The sequence below is a fragment of the Malus sylvestris genome, chromosome 9 (genome assembly GCF_916048215.2).
Source record: "Malus sylvestris chromosome 9, drMalSylv7.2, whole genome shotgun sequence".
NCBI classification, from domain to species: domain Eukaryota; kingdom Viridiplantae; phylum Streptophyta; class Magnoliopsida; order Rosales; family Rosaceae; genus Malus; species Malus sylvestris.
Genome location: NC_062268.1, coordinates 27,118,584 through 27,140,639, shown reverse-complemented (window position 1 = coordinate 27,140,639; position 22,056 = coordinate 27,118,584). Strand labels below are relative to the sequence as shown.

General features: G+C 37.9%; 2 pseudogenes; one reads left to right on the top strand and one right to left on the bottom strand.

Moving 5' to 3' along the window:
* Positions 1–13,626: 13,626 nt before the first annotated feature.
* LOC126583068 (uncharacterized) lies at positions 13,627–18,601 on the bottom strand (annotated as a pseudogene).
* A 79-nt stretch (positions 18,602–18,680) lies between these two features.
* Positions 18,681–20,539, top strand: LOC126633921 (BAG family molecular chaperone regulator 5, mitochondrial-like; annotated as a pseudogene).
* Positions 20,540–22,056: the final 1,517 nt, after the last annotated feature.

Genomic DNA, 22,056 nt, shown 5'->3' with positions numbered 1-22,056 from the left:
GTTTTCACTCATACACATAAATCTGAAAATGAAACCACAAGATTTGAGGAAGGATTTACCTTCCTGCACATTAGCTTTTCCACTCATGTTGTCATGGTTGCGTTCGAGAAACACGGAGGTGTGTAGATAGCTGGGCTGTTGGTTGTAGCACGGATGCAACGTTTAGCGAGGATGAGGAAGCAGCTGTGGAAAGGAGGGAAAAATGTGGGGGAAAGAGATATTTTTCATTTTACAGAGAAATGGGGTCTGAGAGGAAACTGAGAGAGGGCTGAAAAATTTAAAAAAAAAATAGAATGGTTGTATGAAGAGGGATGACAGCACACAGAGTTTCTCTTCCGTTTGTTTACTGAGAGAGATTGATCTTGCGTTTCTGCGAAGCCATGAAGGAGAGAGAGCAGAGAACTAGGGTCCGAAAGAAATGCGAAAAAAAAGGGAGGAAGCAGGACTTGCTGTGAAATAGAGAGAGTACAAGTATTTTCAGAATTTCTAGAGAGAGCTAGATGGGCACATGGGGTTGATCTTACCCCTTGATTTGGAATCCTATGGAGCTACCCTTCCTAATGCATGACACGGGACACGGTTTGAATTAAAGGGGGAGAAGAGCCGTTCGGCTCAGTGCTCAAGGATGCCAGCTGCATCCCATTCATCTCCCAGAGAATCCAATGTTCACATACTGGTGCTCGATTTTTGGTGCACGCCTGCTGTGCACATGGACTTGGCGCGTGGTCTGCATGACTGACATCCTTTCCACTTACATGCCAGCTGCATACCTTTCAAGCAAAGGAATCCACAGTTTGGCATGCCTTGCTGGTTTCGCATACAAGCCAGGTGTTCTTTGCTCTTTGATTTTTGTTTTGTTTGTTATTTTTTGTTATTTTATTTTATTTTATCATTATTTTTATTATTTTTTTATTATTTCTTTTTATAGTGTTGTCCGCTAGAGTTTTTGTGTTTTATTTTATTTTATTTTTCTTTTAGTTTTCTTTTTGTTTCCACACCTTGAGGACAACGTGTGAAATAAGTTTGGGGGTGGGAAAGTAAATTTTAGGTTTTTTTATTATTGTGTTAGTTTAAAATTGTTCATTCTTTTTAAGTTAATATCCATAGATTATTTTAAATGTTAGAACAAATGGACATGGTGAAGGTTAATCCCACATTAGAGTCTTTGCTATTTATCGTTGCTTAGACACTAATTCATGAATTATACTTTGAATTTTGCACATCACACCAACATGGTTTGTGGGGAGTGAGATTGAAACACTTGCTTTTAGTCTAAGTTTATTTTTAATTTTTGTTTTAAGTAAAGCCAGTTATTATTGTGAAAAATGTAATAATTGTCTCACCCGAGGTTTTGCCTAGTAACCGGGTCAGTCCTGCCTAATCAGCAGTGATTCTCGCGTCAAACGGTAGAGTTTTGGCATGGGGCAGGGTGATTAGTTGGTTTCGTAGCCTTTTCAGCTCAGGTTAATAAGTCCTTAGGGTGTTCTACACCTAGTGCCCTAAAGCCCTAGTGGTTTGGGAGTCATTGACCTAAAGCTCGCTACATGGGTTGGATTGAAAGCTTAAGTGAACTGACATTGCACGACCACTACTGTTACTGAAAAAAAAAATTTGAAAACAAAAAGAAAAATAGTTATACTTAAAGTTAGTATGTGTGAAATAAAGAAGGACGAGAGGTAAGGGTTTTAGTCGAGTCTCCTTAACTATGTGGTTCACTTTACACCAAAGGAAGTTTGTGAATTCTTTTCTAATTGATTCTAAATGGCTTAGACTCTGTGGTGGGATTAGTTGGAACTTTTGAAAAGATGTTCTAATTTTTAAAATTTGCTATGTATTGCAACTTGAAGGTGGAAGTTTTGTCTTGGTTGAGCTTTAGCTAGTTGTCTAGTTTGTTAAGTTTTTATTTTTGTTTTGAGTCTTGTTTTGCTTGAGGACAAGCAAAAAGCTATGTTTGGGGGTATTTGATGAGTAGATTTTATATTATATATTTTATCCTAATCTTAGTATATTTTGGTTAATATATTGGAAGAATTTTGATACTTTGAATTGTATTTTCAATATAGGACTTTTGACTTCCTCTGGAGCAAAACAGGACCAAATGGATGCATTTTGGAGTAATTCTAGTTGGAGGACGTTCGTGAGTCACTTAGCTTGATCATATCCAAATTTGGGATTTTTCCACCAAGCGGTTATTTTCTGGCGATAAAATAAAGAAACAGTGTGCAGTATTGGAAAATGACGTTTTTGGGCTTAAATTGCGTTTTTGGAGCCCAAGATGACCTCGGATGGGTTTGTGGTCTTTTGGATAAGTGTTCAGAATATTCCTAAAATTAAATCCAGCTATATTGGGCCAGTTTTGGAGCAGCTTATGGGTCAAAAATGTGGCTGTTCAGATTTTGGACGAATTTTACCATTTTAATTTAGGGTTATGTTTTTTTATGGGGATGAGGGTTTGTGTGGGGGTTAAGGAAATATATTGCTTGGCTGTCTACAATTTTAGACTACGCTTTATTTTATGCAATTTTGGAGACAGAGAGAAGTGCTAGGGTTTTGGAGATTTTCTACTTGAAGGTGTTTTCAATCATTTTCTTAATAATATTTTCTATGATTTCAATTATGAATATGCGTAACTAATTTCTTTTGCTAGGGCGAAGCCTTGAGCCTTAGCATGAATATGTGATTTTTATTTAATTGCTTATGATTGATTGCATGCATATTTTGAATTGTTAATCACCGGGATAAAAACTATCTAATTGTCTTAATGCCTGATCACCATTAGGATCTTTAGAAAAGTAATTTGATGCAATTTTGGTCGGAAGGTTCCCTGAAATTGACGCTGGCTTCTTGTGATTAATAATTGTAATTTCACTTAGGATGAATATCACGTCTTAAGGATTGCATGGTTTTTCGAAGGATTTTCATAAAGCATAATGAGTCTTTCATGTTCAAATTTGATTCGAACGTCTGGACGGGTTGCATGTTAGATATACGTTCTATGTTGGAGGTTCCAAGTAGAATATGAATTAGGAAAATCTAACCTTCAAAGTGGCATGTGTAGATCATAAGTAGTTGGTAAAAATTCATAGGATTGCTAGGTGATGGTGGAACCCTAGTGCTTTCTTAATTTTATTCTCCCAAAACTGTTTTCTTTCCTCTCTAGCTCTAATATTGCAGATTGTTTATTTTAATTCATTAATTTCGTTTTTATTTTAATTAGGTTATAAAATCAATCACCTCAATTTCTACTTTACAATAATTAAAAGAAATCTGATTAGTTTCGAATTATTTAATAATCCCTGTGTGAGATGACCTTGCGAGATCCGTTTATACTACAATAACCTTGTGATTCTTGCAAGTAAAATAGGAGATTTAAGCCCGTTCACATGAGTAGTAAAAATCCTATCACGTCCACACGCAGGCACTGGAATGGTGTTAAAGACATTTTCTGTTACCTCAAGGGTACAACTGATTTGGGCTTATTTTATACCCATGAATCTTCGAGTGTTGCCGCCCCCTATGGTTCTCGGATTGATTCTCGCCTTGTTGGTTACACAAATGCTGGATATTTGTCTAACCCATATAGGGTTCGTTCTCAAACGGGTTATGTCTTTACCGTTGGAGACACTGCTATATCTTGGAGGTCTACCAAGCAAACGCTAGTTGCGACTTCTTCGAACTATGCTGAGATTCTCTCCTTGCATGAAGCATCGAGTGAGTGCTTTTGGTTGAGAGCAGTTATGGAACATATTCGAATCACTAGTGGTCTTACTTCTATCGTTGACCTCGTACGACGATCTTTGAAGACAAAGCAGCATGTATTGAGCAGTTAAAGAAGAGATACATCAAGGGAGACAATACCAAGCACATAGTGCCGAAGTTCTTTTACTTACACCAGCAGCATCATTAGAACATTGAAGTCAAGCAAATCCGTTTCTAGGACAACCTGGCCGATCTCTTCACCAAGTCATTGCCCAAGTTTACTTTTCAGAAGCTCGTCTGAGGAATCGGTATGCATAAATTATCTGAGTTGAATTGCTTGTAGTTCTCTTATTTGGAAGTTATGTCTAACTCAGGGGGAGTATCTAGAAGCATACTCACTTGATCTTAATCTACTATTTTTCCTATGATTAGGAGCATTTTTCCGACTTGATTTTTGCTACCTAATGACGTTTTAATGAGGCACCCATCCTGGAATGATCATATTCCGTTGAGTTCACAACTTTCGTCCTGCTTAACGTTTGTTTTAGACATTATGCATACTTCTTACTTTTCTCCTTAGTCTATGGGTTTTCCCCATACCTTGGGTTTTACCATAGCGAAGTTTTGTGAGTTTTACTACAAATGCATACTTTCTTAAATTTGAGACTCACGTTCGCACGTTGTGCCGATGACTTCATCAACTATTCTACCTTCTCTGCTGAAGATCTAATGCCACGGTTTGTTGAGTATTTACACACTCAAAAGGGAATGTTGCAGTCATATTTAGAATATGAATGTGATTGTGTAAATCCTAGTAGATATAGGAATGTATCTTATATTCCTATTAGGAGTGGATTACCTATTAAGTGTTGTAATCCTATAAGGGTAATGTTTTTGGCTATCCTACTAGTATAAATAAAGGCATAATGGGGTGATACAAACACACCTCACAATTAAATCACTCTCTCTTCTTCCTCAATACCGTCGGCCTCCCTTTATCTCAAATCCCTTAGATTAGTTCAATCAAATATGCCTACAACAGGTTCTTTTTTTTGTTCACCATCTCTCTGCATATATCTCAATTCATTCAAATAAATATATTTTTTTATTCCTCTGTTTATGCCTTCATCCGTCCCTCGTATATATATTTTTTTCAATTGTACAATAAAGTATCTTTCTCCTCTTTCGGTCCAAAACAAAGTGCAATCTTTATATTTTGTTGGGTGATTTTGCGATATTTTCTATCTTTTTCCTCTTTCGGCCTAAAATAAAGGGCAATCTGATAAATTCAATACTACTATCAACATGAGCGCTGATGAACTCATCCCACTCTTATCTCTTCACCCGCTTTTTAAAAAAAAAAAGTTGATACCAATTTTACCCTCTTGTAAAATGACATTTAAGGACCAAGGCAAAAAAGATAAAGAAAGAAATGATTCTCTTTTCTGTTCACCATCTCTCTGCATATATCTCAATTCATTTGAATAAATATATTTTTTTATTCCTCGTTTTAACATATATAATAGTTTTTCATAACATTTTACCAATGAACTAATTATTTCAAATTTGGAATTTGAAATGGGGGACAAGAATAAGACTTGACGAGTAGAATTAGGTATCGCAAATTTGGAAATGGGGCATGAAGATGAAATTTTGGGAATGCAACATGAGGATTGGTCGTAGGATTTAGAAGGGATAAGGAAGGAGGTTGCATTAGGGGTTTGTAGAAAGGGAAGGGAGGAGAGTGACGAAATCGCTAGAGATTTGGGAAGTCACCGAACTATGGAATTCCAACTAGAATAAAAATTAGGAAGGGAAGCCTTAGTGATGAATGAAGGCTCAGCTGGGCTTATCAGCACTTTAATATTTATTTTTCTAAAAAATTAAAAAGAATTTAGATATATATTAGAGGTTATTTTAGGAATAATAGTGGATGGAAAATAACATTTCAAATTTTTAACTTTTTGTGGTGGGAAAGATTATAATGTGGGTAGAAAAATATGACATTAGAGTGGATTTAGCAGCACTAAAAAAATTTCGCTTTAATGAGAAAATTTGGAGCCCATTTAAACTCAAAACCAGTTTTTGACTTCCAAACCAAAAATTTGTATTTGGCAAGCCTATTCTTAAAAATCAACTCAAGTATAGAACTTTAGTTCATTAAAAACACAAATGTCATTTTGTGGAGTTTTTTTTTTCGTGCAATCGCTTTCGTCCCTATATCACAACCAACATTCAAAGCACCGACAAACTCCTTTCACTTGATCTCTGCTTCCCCCTTCACCCTTCTTCGTTTGAATCTTTGGTTGCCGATGCCTTTGTCCGGCGAATCCTCTACTTCGTCGTCGAGATCTATTTTTCTAGATCTGTCTTCTTCAACATCAAAAAATACGCCACGTCAATCAGTTGATGTTCGTCGTTGAGATTCTAGAGAAGTGCATTTACAAACGATTTTCTTACAAGTGTTTAGTTAATTTTGGATATTTTTGCTAAGTGATTGCCATGTTTGGTCATGGAGACCAGGACGATGAGAGATAAAAGAAGGGTAGGGGAAACGGGAGATCCAGGTTAAAAGGAGTAGGGTATTTTTTTTTTCCCTTTCTTTCTTTCTTTCTTTTTAATTGTTAAAAAAAACAATTTTCAATTTCATACCAAATAAGTTTTTGAGTCTATAAAAAATTGTCTTTAAGAGATGGTTTTAAGAAATGTTTTCAAAACTAATAAAAATTTCTCAGTAGAATGTCAAACGGGCTCTTATGATTTTAAAGGAATTTTAAAATGATGGAATTTGAAATGATGAAAATTTATTTTCTAGAATTTGGAAATCTTCTTGTTTGGCTAACATGAAAGAACAAGAAAATTCAAATACGAAATATAATGTGTATCTAGAGGATTAATATGTATGTGAGATATAATAGTCAGAACATATATTGGAGGTGATGGCGGCAACGGTGATGATGATGGGTGGTGGGGCCGACGATGATGATAATAGGTGGTGATGGTGGCGGTGACAATGATGATGGTGGATGACGGTTGCGGTGGAGATTACAATGGTGGTGATGGTGGTGGTGGCAGTGGCAGTGCCGACGACAATTATGGTGGGTGGTGATGACGGGACAATGATGGGGTGACAATGTTGGCCACTTGTGGTCAATTATTATTATTTAAAAATAAAAAAAACTCTCACTCATGGAACTTAGGAATGACAACTATTTACATTCAATTCAAACTTGAGACCTAAAGGTCCCATATTCCAAGTATTTTTCCACACTAAATGTCACGCCCCGATCCTGACGTATATCCAGGATTGACATGTGACCCTCAACTGTAGGGGAGGAGGAAATATAACAAGATATATTGAACTGAAATTAATAATACTTACAAGGTTGTGGGGTCTTTGTCACAAATACACAACTATACAACAAAACTAACGCCCAAAGGCTTCCAAAAGAAACTTTAAAAGAAATACAAGGAAAGATATAGGGTAACCTAAGCAATCCAAGCTCTCTGACCTCTATCTGCTATCCCAAGAGCTCCTCATATCAACTAACCTATGTCACCTGCACAATCGCTCCTACACTGTGGGAATGGTGCATCGGGCAAATCAATAACCCTGATAAGCTACGACGCTTGTGTAAGTGACAATAATCCGACGTATATGACAATTATAAAGCAAGTCCATCAATCACTATTTATAAACAGAATTCATAAAATCATACTTCATAAAATTAGAGTTAAACTTGGCGAAAATCTCGAAGGAGTCAAATAGAAATCCATAGGCCTTTCTAAATTAAACCACAAATGTGGGGCCATGGTTTTCAAGGTCAAAGTAAGGCTGATCCGAATACAATTACCTCAGAAGTCTAGTCATGGACTCACTAGCTTCGAGCAGAGTTGGTTGAGATGAAGCAGCAGTGCCACCATCACCCTGTTCCGGGGCAATAGGCGAAGTTTGAGCGACTCCACTAGATTACCATGTTTGTCTACAAGACAAGCGATTTGATTCGGATATAGACTCAATCATATCTTTATAAAGTCTTCGAGTTCCTACAATGTAGCAATTGGCGTGCACCGAAAGTAACCACAGCTAAAAGGGTGCAACATCTACTTCTAGATATCCTATAGGATTCTACATATTTAGAACGAGAATTCTATCCTAAAAAGGTCTTTCCCCATGGTATAAATACACCCATTTAGGGTTGGTCTCTGGTAATGCAATCTCTATACTCCAATTCTCTTACCTACCACTCGAGTCTAAAATAGTTCACTAACTTGATCGTCTGATAGTCTTTGGTTGGCACACATCCCCCCAGTCTTGAGCTTACTTATGATTATTTAATTCAACAAATCTTGGTGGCTATTTCTTGTAAATATCTTCTTCAAGTTCCCTATTAGAATGTTGTTTTAACATCCATTTAATGAAGTTCTAGATCAAAGTGAGATGTGACAGCTAGAATGACCTTCATGGAGTCTTTGGTTAAGATTGAAGAAAGTGTCTCATTATAGTCACTTCATTCTATGTGTGAAGCCTTTTGCCACTAGCTTTGTTTTATTTTTGTCAATGTGACCTTGAATCCCTCTTTGTTTTGAAGGCCACTTACAACCAAGACACTAGACACTGTATTTCTCCATAAACTATAGTTATTCTTTCGTTGCTTGATGTGACAATATTGATCGAGCACTATTAATGACCTGCTTATATATGAAATGGGATCATTTTCATCACCTATATTGTGCTCAACTTCATTCAAATATACAAAATTTGGTAGCATCACAACTTTTCAAGCTTTTTGTGACTTCCTGCATTGGTAGGTTCATGTTGGCCTTTTGTTGGAGCATTGGCAGTGGTTTGTACAGGTTCATTCACTTCTATCAATTAAGTAGTGTCACTAGTTGTTTGTGTAGTGTCACCTCGACCCGATGTCCAGTGGGCGTCAAAACTGAGGCATGATGGCCATCACCCTGATGGGTGACGAAACCATGATATGCATGATGTAATAAGTAAAATTATCAACCATTAAAATCTAGCGAAAAAATTCGGCAGAACTTCCCCTAAAATAGGGATATGCCTAAATCAAAACACTTGCAAGTAATCACATTTATTACAATATATACCTAAAGCCACACTTAATAGGGCTTTAACCCTCTATCAGATGCATGAGAATGGGTTGAGAACATAATTACTCCAAAAATGTCCTATTAAGATATTAAGTAAATACCATACTCAGTAGAACAGGTCAACGCTACTGGAAAGTAATATCTCAACGTTGGATGTGATCACCGATATAACTACTGAATCCTAAGCGGGCGCAAAACATAAAAATGTGAGTGGACGAAAAATAAAGCTTTCTAAAACAAATTTATTTTCTGAACATACTAACCTCCTATTTTGAAAACATGTGTAAAACTACATATAATTTCTAAAAAAGCTAAGCATGCCATAAGAATTGAAAACAAATCTATACCTGCATACATTGAGAGCTGATAGATACATATGTATTGGCTAATGCTTATTAGTGGCATGGCACAATATTATACACTAGCCGTAGGAAGTGGAGGCTAGATAATATAATCATGTCATTGCTGAGTAATCTCTGGGCAATGACAAGTTGAGAATATACCTTTAATCATGTCATTACCGAGTAATCTCGAGGTAATGATAAGCTGAAAGTATAACTGTGGTACCCTAATACACGTGTAAGCTGAAATATATAGTCATCCACTAGCTGTAGTTAGTGGAGCTGAAAATAGAATCATCCACTAGCCATAGCTAATGGAAGTTAGAAATACAATCATGTTATTGCCAAGTAATCTTGAGCCAATAACAAGCTGGAAATACTCATACACATGCAAGTTGTGTCTTACGGCCACGGAGGTGGTACAATACTCTAAATTTGTATGGGTGTATGTGTACCACAAGATAAGTAATAAAGAATCAAATGTTAATAAAATCATCATTATCATAAATCATCAATCATAAAACATATATAAGAAGTTTGGTGGTAAAATCTCAAAATTTGTCTAACTTATACATCATAAATTGTGTCATAAGTTATCTTTGAAGATATATCATAAAATTGATGTAATCTGTAAAATATAACTGAAATTTATAGTTATCTAGGCATGCTTAGAAATTTAGATAAATAAAACATTTCTAAAATATAAGTCCACTCATTGATCGTATATGAAGTCTTTCTCAAGTTGGGCCTATCCTCTAGGGCCTCTGGATATAAAATAACCTATTAGTAAAACTCATTTTAAAAGATTGAATTTGGAAAAACGAAGTGTGGATTTGGAATTAGCGCGTCAAATTACCCTAGGAGGAGGCCTAAGCCAAAACCTAAAAACAAGACAATAGTTAACCTTGACTAATCAATAGTCAACGATGACTGGTTAAGGTCAATGGGTTGATTCGACCCAACTTGCCAGAGTCAACCCCACCCGCCTGAAAAATCATAGGATTATAGGTTTTTGGCCAATTTTCTATAATATTTTCAAATCTTCATAACTTTCTCATTTCTCATCCAAATTGAGAAATTCAAGAATGAGAATTATGCCTTGGAATGGAACGAGAAAAACTCCTACTTCCAATCTAGTCCTAATCAACCCACACAGGTGTCTAATTAACTTCGACTTGTGTTACAAGTTTCTTGAGGCAAACAATAGATCTACGCGAGTAGGTTGCATGACTTAGATGGGCCTACCATCATGTGGCAAAAATTTTCTTCTAAAGGTAGCCTAGTTGATGTTTTTCTCATCATCACATAAGGCGTGACATTCTATAAAAGAGAGAATCTGAGTGATAGATTGCATAGGGCTCATGATGATCTCTCTATAGAAGGGGTGATCATTTGGTAAGCCTATCTTAAGTGTCATAGAGGCGATGGTCTTGTTGTAGCTAACAATGCTAGCCTTCTCTATCTTTATCCTCTTGATGAAGTCATGAAGCGAATCATTAGGCTTCTTTCTGATGCTGAAAAGGTGGTCGGAAAGCTTTCTCACCACTCGATATGAGGAGTATTCCCTGGTGTAGGCTAATGACAACTTTTCAAAGTTGTGGATAGACTACGTGCTAAAGTATGGAATCAATCCTGGGCTGCTATTTGCAGGATCATAATGAAAACCATACACATCAGCACATTATTACCTTTGTAGAGTATCATGATGATGCGGCAGTGCTTTATTTGATGATCAGGATGAACAACTAAGTAATGAGTGTTTGCTTAATCTTGTTGCTAAAAGGGAAGACATTAACTCGAGCCTCTTATCTTCGTAAATTCGCAGACCCCTATCTCGTTTAAGGTTTAGGAGTCGTTCGTCGACCAAGCAAAGGATGTCGTTAGCCTAGATGGACTTTGGTTCCTCCACGCTGGGAGAGGTTTTATCTTTTCCTCGTTGTCATGTAAAGCAAGATAAAAGGAGCCAGCCTCAAAGTGGTCCTCTCGATATTGTCTATCGGGCTCAACATGTCGTTTTGGTTGTTGAGGAACGCTTGGACCTAATCTTGAATGGACGCTTCAAGGTTCCCCAAACATGAAGTGAATGTTTCTAAAGGTTTAAGTCTCTTTGAAGACATTGGCACTTGATCCCAAACAAGAATGTATGTTAGCAGCAAGCCAATGGGTTTTAGACTGGACGTGCCAATTAACTTCACCGAGCATTGCAAGAAGTGTATGCATATGCCCATCAGTGACTTCTTGTATGCCAAGATGGCTTATAAAGTGATCAAACATTGCGGATCACATATCAACCTTTGACATCAAGTATAAGTTCTTTGCAGGGATGTCTTCTGTGATACTTGAGGTCAAAAAGTGTGATGGGCCAAATCTTAGGGCCTTGCACTGATTCTATTGTCGACGGTTGGTATACGTGTCGATGCATGGGTTGTTGAGGCCTCGAGAAGGTTGTCCCAAAATTTCTAGGGTTTCTAAATCAAATACACTAAAAGTGATGAAACCAATAAAGGGCCAAACGTCATGAGCTAGGGTTTGGGGAGCTATACATGTTCCATCAAGTGGAAGATAAGTCGTCATCCTCACAAGTTGGGTATGTCCAGCCACAACTGTGGTTTCCATGATGAAGCTCAGTGGTGGCACATTTGCCATTGGACTCGTTGCAAGTGGAGAGACGTGGTGCTATACCGTGGTGGAGGGACATGCCAAGGTGATGTAGTTACCACTTCACTATGGTACGGCTTTGTCACTTGGATCCGTACCCACAATGGTGACTGTGGTGGCTAGTAGTGCATAATCTATGGCCCGAACCGTAGGAAGCAATTCGAGGGTGGTGATGTGCAAGGCTAAGGAGGTGCCAAGGCATGGGTGCTACGACTTGAAGATCTTCGAGTTTCCATCATTTTCGTATGGACACAAAGAGCATGATGAACATGAAGAACAAAATCTACAAAATGGATTTGGGGATTTAGAATTTGGCTCAAGGGAAGAGCAAATTAGGAGTATTTTCAAACTCCCAATGAAAGCACTAATTTGTTTGTGCAATTTTTGTCAGGGTTTAAAATGACAAGAAAATTGTTAGGCAAAGTCAAAGGGACAAACATGGTTATGATTAACACTTGTGTGGTGCTTGTTAAAGGACCTTTGATGCTTAAGTCATGAGAGAATTCTAGGTTTGTATAAGTGTGGCTAGAGAGGAATTAACTTGAAAAAAGGGTGGATGATTGGCTATTTATAGACAAACAAGGAGTAAACCCTTACCCTAGGTTTGTTAAACTTTGTATTATAATGATACCTTGTCTACAACATCGATGTGGAAGTATTTTGCATAGTCGTTGTAGAGGATACTCCCTATCAGACTTCTCGAATACACTTTGGCAGTTACCACCAAGTGTAGGGACTGACAGATAGGCCAATAATATATCAAGGTCAATAGTATATCAGGGTCGTCAGTGTTAAGGCCATTTGGCGACAAAATGACATCGTGGCCTGATGATTATGGGCTTCTTGGGTGCTTTACTCGTAACCCTAGAAAGGCAAGGGGCGGGCAATAACATACCACCTGAGGATCATCCCATCCTATGCTTTTAGGTACCATTTGGTACGCAGACGGGACAAAATAGGACGGGACAGGACGGAACAGGACGGAATGGATGATGTAAATATTGAAAAAGATAAGGAGAACTTTTGTCATAAAATGTTATAAATTTGTGTTCCACGGATGTGGAACCGGTTGTTCTAGGGGGAAGAGGTGGAACGAAAAATCAGCCAAACTTCGTCCCATGGGACAACCCATTCCACAGTTTTTAGGCGCACCAAACGTGGGACGGAACGGCTCATCCCGTTCCATCCCGTCCCGTCCCACGTACCAAATGGTACCTTAAGGTATGTATAATGTTTGCATGGTCCATCAAAGGTAGGACGGTCATATTGAGTTGATAATAAATGTTGCGTGCTATTATAAGTTGGGATATTTTTATGTCCCAACACAAGGCATAACAGGTAAATCCCTAAATCCCAAAACCATAAGTTAATTCAATTTCAGAATTTGATTTTAATTCCTCAAATTACTACTTGTTGATCCAATAATTAGTTGTTTTTTTCACAAATTTTCATTTCAAAACATTAAGATATGAAAGTAGAAATTAGGCTCTGAACTCTTATTCCATTAAAAAGTTAATAGAGAAGGATAAAAGAAAAACGGAATGCATTGAAGAAATCTTATTGCTAAAGCTCTATGTTTCTTGCAAAACAGAGCCAAAACTAATACAATCAACTACAAAAATGACTAACTGCAACTCTAGAAACTAATTAATACAATACAACTGAGAGCTACACACACTTTTTCGCAGCTTTTGCGTCGTTTGTTCACAATAAATACTTCACCAAGAACAAAATTTCAAATCCCATGCTTGCTTTACTCTGCGATTATTCTTCCTTATTCTAAGATCAAGAACCACACTTTTCTTACAACTTAAGTCGGTGTACTGCAAGTCAGAGAATAAACAGCCACCAAGATTGTAGTTATAAAGAAAGCACAATTAACAAAAAACCTTCTCGATGAATTTGGGGCAGGAGCATCTATAGTTGTACCATGTGTAGTACAATCTGAGCTAGGTGCAACATTCAAACTTGTTGGTACATCGGATGTTGGTGCATTTGGTGATGTTAGAGCTTTACCTTGCTGTGGTGCCTCGGATGATGTTCTGTTTGATGATGGTGGTGCTTCATATGCTGTTCCATTTGCTGGCGGTGCTCCGTCTTGCTTTGGTTCTTCGGGTTTTGTTCTATTTAATGGTGACACATTGCCTAGCTTTAGTGCTTTGGGTGCTGATGAATTTGATGGCGATGCTTCACCTTACTTTGGTGCTTCGGGGGCTATTCCATTTGATGGTGGTGCTTCACCTTGTTTTGGTGCCTCGGGAGCTATTGCATTTGATGATGTTGAAGCTTTGCCTTCCTTTGGTATCTCAGGTGTAGGGCTGTTAGATGGAGCCTGGACTGGTGCAACATATCGTGCCTTACCTGAGGTTAAAGAAGGAGATGGGGTTGGTGCCAAAAAGCTTGAGGGGAGTATTATATTGCTAATTTGCACCACTGATATGTAGGAAGGTTCATCATTGGCAACATCTCGAACTACCACTACTTGGTCAGAACCAGTAGTTGAAACAATAGGGATTTTATCCTCATTTGTAATGTTCACCAAGCCTTGTAGGCCACTTGGTTGGTCAGTAACTTGGAGCAGTGTGTTTACTCGAGTTGTCTGCACAGCAGACAAGTTATGGAAACTTTGGATTATGTAGTCTCTGATAACATGAAGGCTCAATACCTTTCTTTTGATCTCTATGGGTTTGTCGACTAAAGAGGTCATGGCGCCATTATTGACCATGAAGACTATCATGGTTTTGCGTTCATTGATCTGGTTAGCAACTTAGGTTTGAGTCAAGTAAGTGTTGAAGAGATTAAAATTTGGGTCATCGCTTAGAATTTTGGTGATGCCAAAAGGACCTGATGGTGGTGAAGGAAAAGGGGAAGGAGATAAAGATGGTATTGAGGTTGATGGATGAGGAGGGGAAGGAGAAGAAGATGGTACTGACGAAGAAGGTGAATCATTTAAGTCTGAATGAACAATAAAATTGCTTAATTTGCTCCACTGACAGTTTCAAGTTCTCTGTAAATATATCTTTAACAGCCTGAACTTTCTCAGAACCAGCAGCGGAAATAATTGAGATCGTGTCCCTATTTGTGGCATCAAACAAACCTTGAAAGCCAATCGATTGGAATGTATCTTGGAACAATGTCGTAAGCTGGGTGGTTTGGGAGTTAGGAAAGCTCTTGAACTTATCAAGGGTATAGTAGTCCATAACAACGTGGAGGCTTAGTACCCTTTTCTTAACCTCGTTTGATTTTCTGACTAAATAGGACATGGAAGCATTGTTAACCACAAAGACTATGATGGTTGTGCGTACATTGATCTGGTCACAAACTTGGGTGTCGATCAGGTAACTATTTAATTGGCCAAAATCTGGATAGTCGTTTAGAATTTTGGTGATATTGAGAGTTGATAAAGTAGGTGATGAAGGAGGAAGAGATGGAGAAGATGAAGATACTAACGGAGAAGGTGAAGGTATTGACAGAGAAGATGATGGTACTGATGGAGAAGGTGATGAAATTGGTGAATTTTAGCCTGAAGGCACTATTACCTTGCTAATTTGCACCATTGATATATAATAATTTTAATCAAAAACAACATCTTGAACTACTACTACTTGGTTAGAACCAGCAGCTAAAACAATCGAGATCGTGTCCCCATTTGTGACATTCACGAAACCTTGTTGGCCACTTGGTTTATCAGAAGCTTTGAGTAGTGTGATTATTCGAGTGAATTGTGAAACAGGCAGGTTGTGGAATTTATGGATGGTATAGTAGTCCAATATAACCTAGGTGCTTAGCACCTTTTTGATCATGTCCATTGGTTGTCCTACTAAAGATTACATGGCTTCATTATTGGGCACAAGGATCGTTAAGAATCTCCGTTCATTGATTTGGTTACAAATTTGTGTTTGGGTCAGGAAGTCGTTGAAAATACTAAATTTTGGGTACTTATTTAGAATTTGGGTGATTTTGAACCTAGATGATGAAGGAGGGGATGAAGACGGAGTTGATGGAAAAGATGATGAAGAAGAGGGTGATGGAAAAGGTGTTGAAGTTGGTGAAGGTACTGATGAAGATGGAGTTAATGGAAAAGGTGATGAAGAAGAGGGTGATGGAGAAGATATTGAAGTTGGTGAAGGTGCTAATGGAGACGGTGAACTACTGAAGCTGGAAGGAAGAATTAGTTTGCTAACTTACACCACTGATGCCTTATAAATGTCATCAGGAGAAATATCTCAAACTACCTTTACTTTTTTAGAACGAGCAGCTAAAACAATTGAGACGGTGCCCCCATTTGTGATGTTCAAGTACCGTTGTTGATTAAGAGATTCGAACAGTGTGGTCACTTGGGTGGTCTGCGATGTAGGCATGCTCTTGAACTTGTTGAGGGTATAGAATTCTAGAAACACGTGAATGCGCATCACCTTGTTGGTGACATCCATTGATTCTCCGGCTAAAAAGGACATAGCAGCTGATAGGGGCATATTTATGCACCTTAGTTAGCTTGTTCTTGTGCATTTACATTGTTTTTCCTTAGTTAAAGTAGTCTTTTAAGCTAGTTTTATGTGTTTTCATGTTTTAAGGGCATATTATACAAAAAGATGCATTTTGGAGCCTTTTGAAGCACAATTGAACTTGGATTGGACATCACATACTTGGAGCCAAAAAAATGGACGAAATTAAAGATTTGAAGATGATAATTCCTACTTGAACAGGGATTCCTAGTTGAAGTAGGAAAGTGCCTAATTGAAGATGTAATCCTAGTCAACGAAGGAGTTCTAATTGAAGAAGGATTCCTAATCAACGAGGGATTCCTAGTTGAAGATGGATTCCTAGAAGAATGAAGATTCCTACTCAAACAAGGTTTCCTACTTGAAGTAGGAAAGTTAAGCCTAAAAGTTTCCTATTTTGGGTTGAACTTTCCTAAACCTAGATGACCTTAAGTTCCAGATATTTTGAAGGTTTCCTAAGCATTTTTGGAGACAAAAGAAGGTTCTAGAACACTCCCCATAAGGTGCCGCACCAATTCCTTCTAGATGACCTATTTTCCTTGCCTTGCAAGGCTTTCTAGAAGCCTTATCCTTCATTCCCTATCCAGCCGCATTTCCTTGCCCTTTTCCCCTTGTAATTATGATTTCTAAGCCTTTTTCCTTGTGGATTTGGATTCTACAAGTCCATATCTGATTCCCCTAGGGTTTTAAGTGCCTATATATACTCATATTAACCCTTTGGCTGAATTACCACCTCTCATACACATCAATTCACGCCAGAAATCATCCCTTGCTCTCTGCCGCACCCTTCCACCACCATATTCCATAATTTCTTCCCAAAATCATCCCTAGCCGCACCACCCATCAACCCTAGACACCACCACACATCCCCCATCCATTCTACACCATTTATAACCCCAAAACCTGTCCACAACCTTTGTGTCGCAGCAAGGAGAAAGGGAGGAACTTCGTGGATGCACTTGTTGTCCAAGTTGGAGTATCTAGGTGTTTTCTTTCTTTGGATTTCAATGTTTAAACTTATTTATCTTTGCTTTGTGCATATGAGGAACTAAACCCCCCTTGGCTAGGGGGGGATTCAAAACCATGTTTATGCTTGCTATATGATTTGATTACTTCTAATTGCGTTTCATAAGTTGTGAATTCAATTTACTTATCTATATGAATTAAAACTGGTTTGTGTATGTTGGTTAAGAGGGCCCGCTTAGTTTGCATGCATGAATTTGATGCTAGGATATAAGTGAATTTCAATTAATCGTTATGAACTTATATTCACAAGTAGTAAAGGTTGTTGATCATAATTGCGTTAAGTAAATTCTTGGCATAAGTATCATGCGCTTTCATAGTTACGAGTGCCTCGTCAATGCTTATGATTTTCATAGAACTTAATGATCCTTGCTTGAATCTCTATTATGCGCTTTCATGTAGGGAACTTGTGGGGAATGCTTTGGGTTGTCGTATGCAATTCATCCAATTCAATAACTTAAGGAAAATATGAGGGTTAATTTAAGCGGACCTAATTAACTTGGGGCGTTGAGAATTCATGGTTTATTGAGAAGCAATTGGAAATCGTTTTGTATGCAAGTATGACATGTGTGGAGAAGAACCCCTTAGCTAGCTTTCCATCCATCAAATTCGTTTTAGAATCTGTTCAAATTTACAAAGTTTTGTTTTCGTTTTCAATTTTCGTCAAAATCAATCCCCCTTTATTTTGTTGAGTCATATTAGTTAGAAATTGATTTAGTTTGTGTTTTTAAGAGTCTTGAGTCAAGTTAAAACCAATTTTCGTCCAAATTTGTGTTTAGTGTTCAAAACTGCCCAGAAAGTGTTTTTAAGGCAGTTTTGAGTGTTTGTTTGCTGTTTTGAGTCTTTTGGTTTGTTTTGGTGTTTTAAAGTTTAGTTTTGCATTCTTTGAGTCTAGTTTAGTGTTTTAAACTTGTTTTTACGTATTTGAGTCATTTTTCAAGTGATTTAGCAATCCCTCCTAATCCCCCGCCTAGAACGATCCCTACTTACATATTTTGCTACAATTGATAAAAAGAGGGTTAATTTGAGTGCTAGTTAATATCATATCAGCAGCATTGTTGATAACAAGGACGGTCATAACTCTGTGTTCATTGATCTGGTTATAAACTTCAGTTTTGGTGAGGTAGCCGTTGAAGATGCTGAAATCAGGATACTTGCTTAGAATGTCAGTGATGTTGTATGCAAAGGCGGCAAAAAGAAAAAGAAAAAGAAAGGTAACAAGATATAAGTAACGGGTGCGTTGAACTTTTGTAAATACATTTTGAGACTTGATTAGAGATAGAGAAGTGAAGATCGGACGAAGAACGAAAGAGGTGTCTATGAGTGGATTGAAAGATGTATGTATTTATATGTGTATGAGGCAGTGCAAGTCTTTGCCCCACCAAAAGTACATGAACATGTTATTGTTTGGTTGAAAAAGGAGAAGGAGATGGATGGTCATGGTAAGGGAATAGTCAGTCAGTTCCAGGCTTAGTTGACGTGCAATGTTTTCGCTCTTGAAACTTTTCTAAAAATGAAACTTTTGATTTTTCTTGTTTCTAGGAAGAGTCAGTCCTATTATTGGCATTCACACTTTATTTCTAAATTTGGATGTTTAATCTTAATTGCTTAACTTAGAAAAGGGCTATAGATGATCCCACACATTATTTAATCTTAATTGTTTAAATTTGGATGTTTAATGCTTCTAGTATCCCACAATTTATAAATTTAAGCCACTTAAAATTTAATTTTAAAATATAATAATTACTTCAAAATCCATGATAGAGTTAATATTGTTCTCTTTTTTTTTTGGTGAAGAGTTAATATTGTTCTTCATATAAGTCTAGCAAAAATAATGTACTCACATAATTTATCCATTAAGAAAAAATGATACCATGAATGAAATTGAGCTTCACCATAAATACAATTGAAAAAAACAAATGACTAAACTCCTTATAAGTCCTTACAACATTTCTTAACTTGCTAATGTAAAACAATACATCCTCGCACTATACTTGTAATGAAATAAAAATGATAAAAAAAATTTGGCATGAGATAAGTAAATATTACATAGTAGCCCCTCAGGTTTGTAGTCTATTACAACCTCATACAACAACTTTAAAACATTTCACTTTCATACATCCAGTACCATTTTATTTCAAAATAACACATCCGTTAGATTTTCCATCCATTAGTCTGTTAAATGCTGATGTGGCTGCCACATTTGTGCTGATGTGGCTGCCACGTGGCAAAAAAATAATTTTTTTTTTTTTAAAAAACCTAAATCTTCTAAATATTAAAATTAAAAAAAATTAAAAAAAAAACTAGAAAAACCCTTCCTTTGTCTCCCTTCCTTCCCCCCACCCTTCTGCAAATCCCAAAATCCTCTATTCTCCCCGCAACCCCCAAACCCATATCCCTCATCTTCATCTTCTTCCCTGCAACCCATAAATGATAACCCCTCCCCCACCCCACCCCACCCCACCCGCGTCCCCCACCCCAAAACCAGAAACCCAGAACACCTTCACCCCCCCCCCCCCACCCGCGACCCTCCCTTCCTCCCTCCGCACCCACCCTCTTTCCTTCTCTACACACCCCCCACCTTTTTTCACTCACTCAAATTCACCAGGGCTTAGCCAAAGATGATGAAACCCTCTCGCAGTTGCAGACCCCTCCCGCCATCACCGAAATTCCCATCCAGTCCTCAAACGCCCTAATTCCCATCACCCTTCACTTACCGCAATCCACCGCAACCATCAAAATTCAATCGGCCTACCGGGCCCACCTCATCCGCACCCACTTCAAAACAATCGCAACCGTCCACTCTAAGGCCGATGAGTTCTAGCGCCTGATCCAACGACAAGAAACTGTTGATTCTGTCAGGACAAGCGAGCGCGAGAAGCTGAGGATGAACGAGTCCCTGATGCGGCTGCTGCTGAAGCTGGACTCGGACCCCGTGGTGAGGGAAGCGAGGAGAAAGGTGAGCCGTCGGATCGTGGACGCAATCATATCAGAAGACATGGATGGCTTCTAGGGTGGCAAAGACGGTGGGTTTGGGAGGAACTGGGACGACGTCCTTGCGGAGATGAAAGATGAGGCGTGCAGGGACAAAGGAGGGGAAGAGATGGAGAGGTTTTGCGCTCAGTATATGGGGTTTTTCTAGTTTTTTTTTTAATTTTTTTTTAATTTTAATATTTAGAAGATTTAGGTTTTTTTTAAAAAAAATTAAAATTTTTTTTTTTGCCACGTGGCAGTCACATCAGCATAAATGTGGCAGCCACGTCAGCATTTAACATACTAATGGATGGAAAATCTAACGGAGGTGTTATTTTGAAATAAAATGGTACTGGAGGTATGAAAGTGAAATGTTTTAAAGTTGTTGTATGAGGTTGTAATAGACCTTAAACCTAAGGGGCTACTATGTAATTTACCCATATATGTTTTATAAATAATATTGGTGAAAATTTTGCGAAGATATAAAATTTATTAAAGGATAAACTAGGTTCCATCCCTTAATTTTCTTTCTTATTAATTGAAAAGTTTCATTTCTATCAAGGTATTTTGACTTTTTTTTTTCACGTCATTATGTCAGATCCTGGCCTGAGCCCCCACCACATCTCGGGCTGGACTCCACCATAGCACGATATTGTCCACTTTGGGCCCCGACCACGCTCCCATGGTTTTGTTTCTGGGAACTCACACGAGAACTTTCCAATGGGTCACCCATCATGGGATTGCTCTCGCGCGAACTCGCTTAACTTCGGAGTTCCGATGGAACCCGAAGCCAGTGAGCTCCCAAAAGGCCTCGTGCTAGGTAAAGATGGCAATATACATATAAGGCTTACAGGATCCACTCCCCTGGGCGATGTGGGATGTTACAATCCACCCCCCTTAGGGGCCTAATGTCCTTGTCGGCACACTCTCAACGAACGGCAGAGTGGCTCAATCTGATTGAGCTCCCGAAAATCTGGGACTAGGTAGAGATGAGAATATACATATAAAGTTTACATGATCCACTTTCCTGGACGATGTGGGATGTTACAATTATTTTAATATTAAATTATTTAAAAATGTAAGCATATGTCAATTTTAAAACTGAAAAACTTATTAGCCATTTCCAAATATATCCTTTTAATATTTTTCATATATTTCTATTTTTAAGGGGTGTCTATTTTTTTAAAAGGAAAACTAATGATAACGACTTGAAAACTTTGAATATTAACAAAAAATTATAGGTAAAAGACTGTTTACTACCCTCATGTTTTGTGGTTTTCAACATTTAGTACATCAAATTTTTTTCGTCTCAGATTCATACCTAAAGTGTAAATTTTGGGACAGTCTCATACATCCGTTAGTCAAACTGTTAAGTCTCCCGTTAACTGTGACGTGGCGCACTGACTGGGCGCCACGTGTCATCCACGTTTTTTTTTTTCTTTTTTCTTTCTTTTCTTTTCTTCTTCCTTCTTCTTCTTCTTCTTCCTCTGACCGCAAATTTTTTTTTCCTCCTCCTTCTTCCTTCCCCTTCTTCCTTCTTCTTCCTTCTCCTTCTCCTTCTCCTTCTTCTTCTTCTTCCTCCGAAATCTGGGGAAGTTTGTTTGTTTGTTTGTTTTCTTCCTTCTTCTTCTTCTTCTTCCTCCTTCTTCTTCCTTCTTCTTCTTCTTCTTCTTCTTCCTCCGACTAAAACTTTTTTTTTTCTTCCTCCTTCTTCCTTCCCCTTCTTCCTCCTCCTTCCTTCC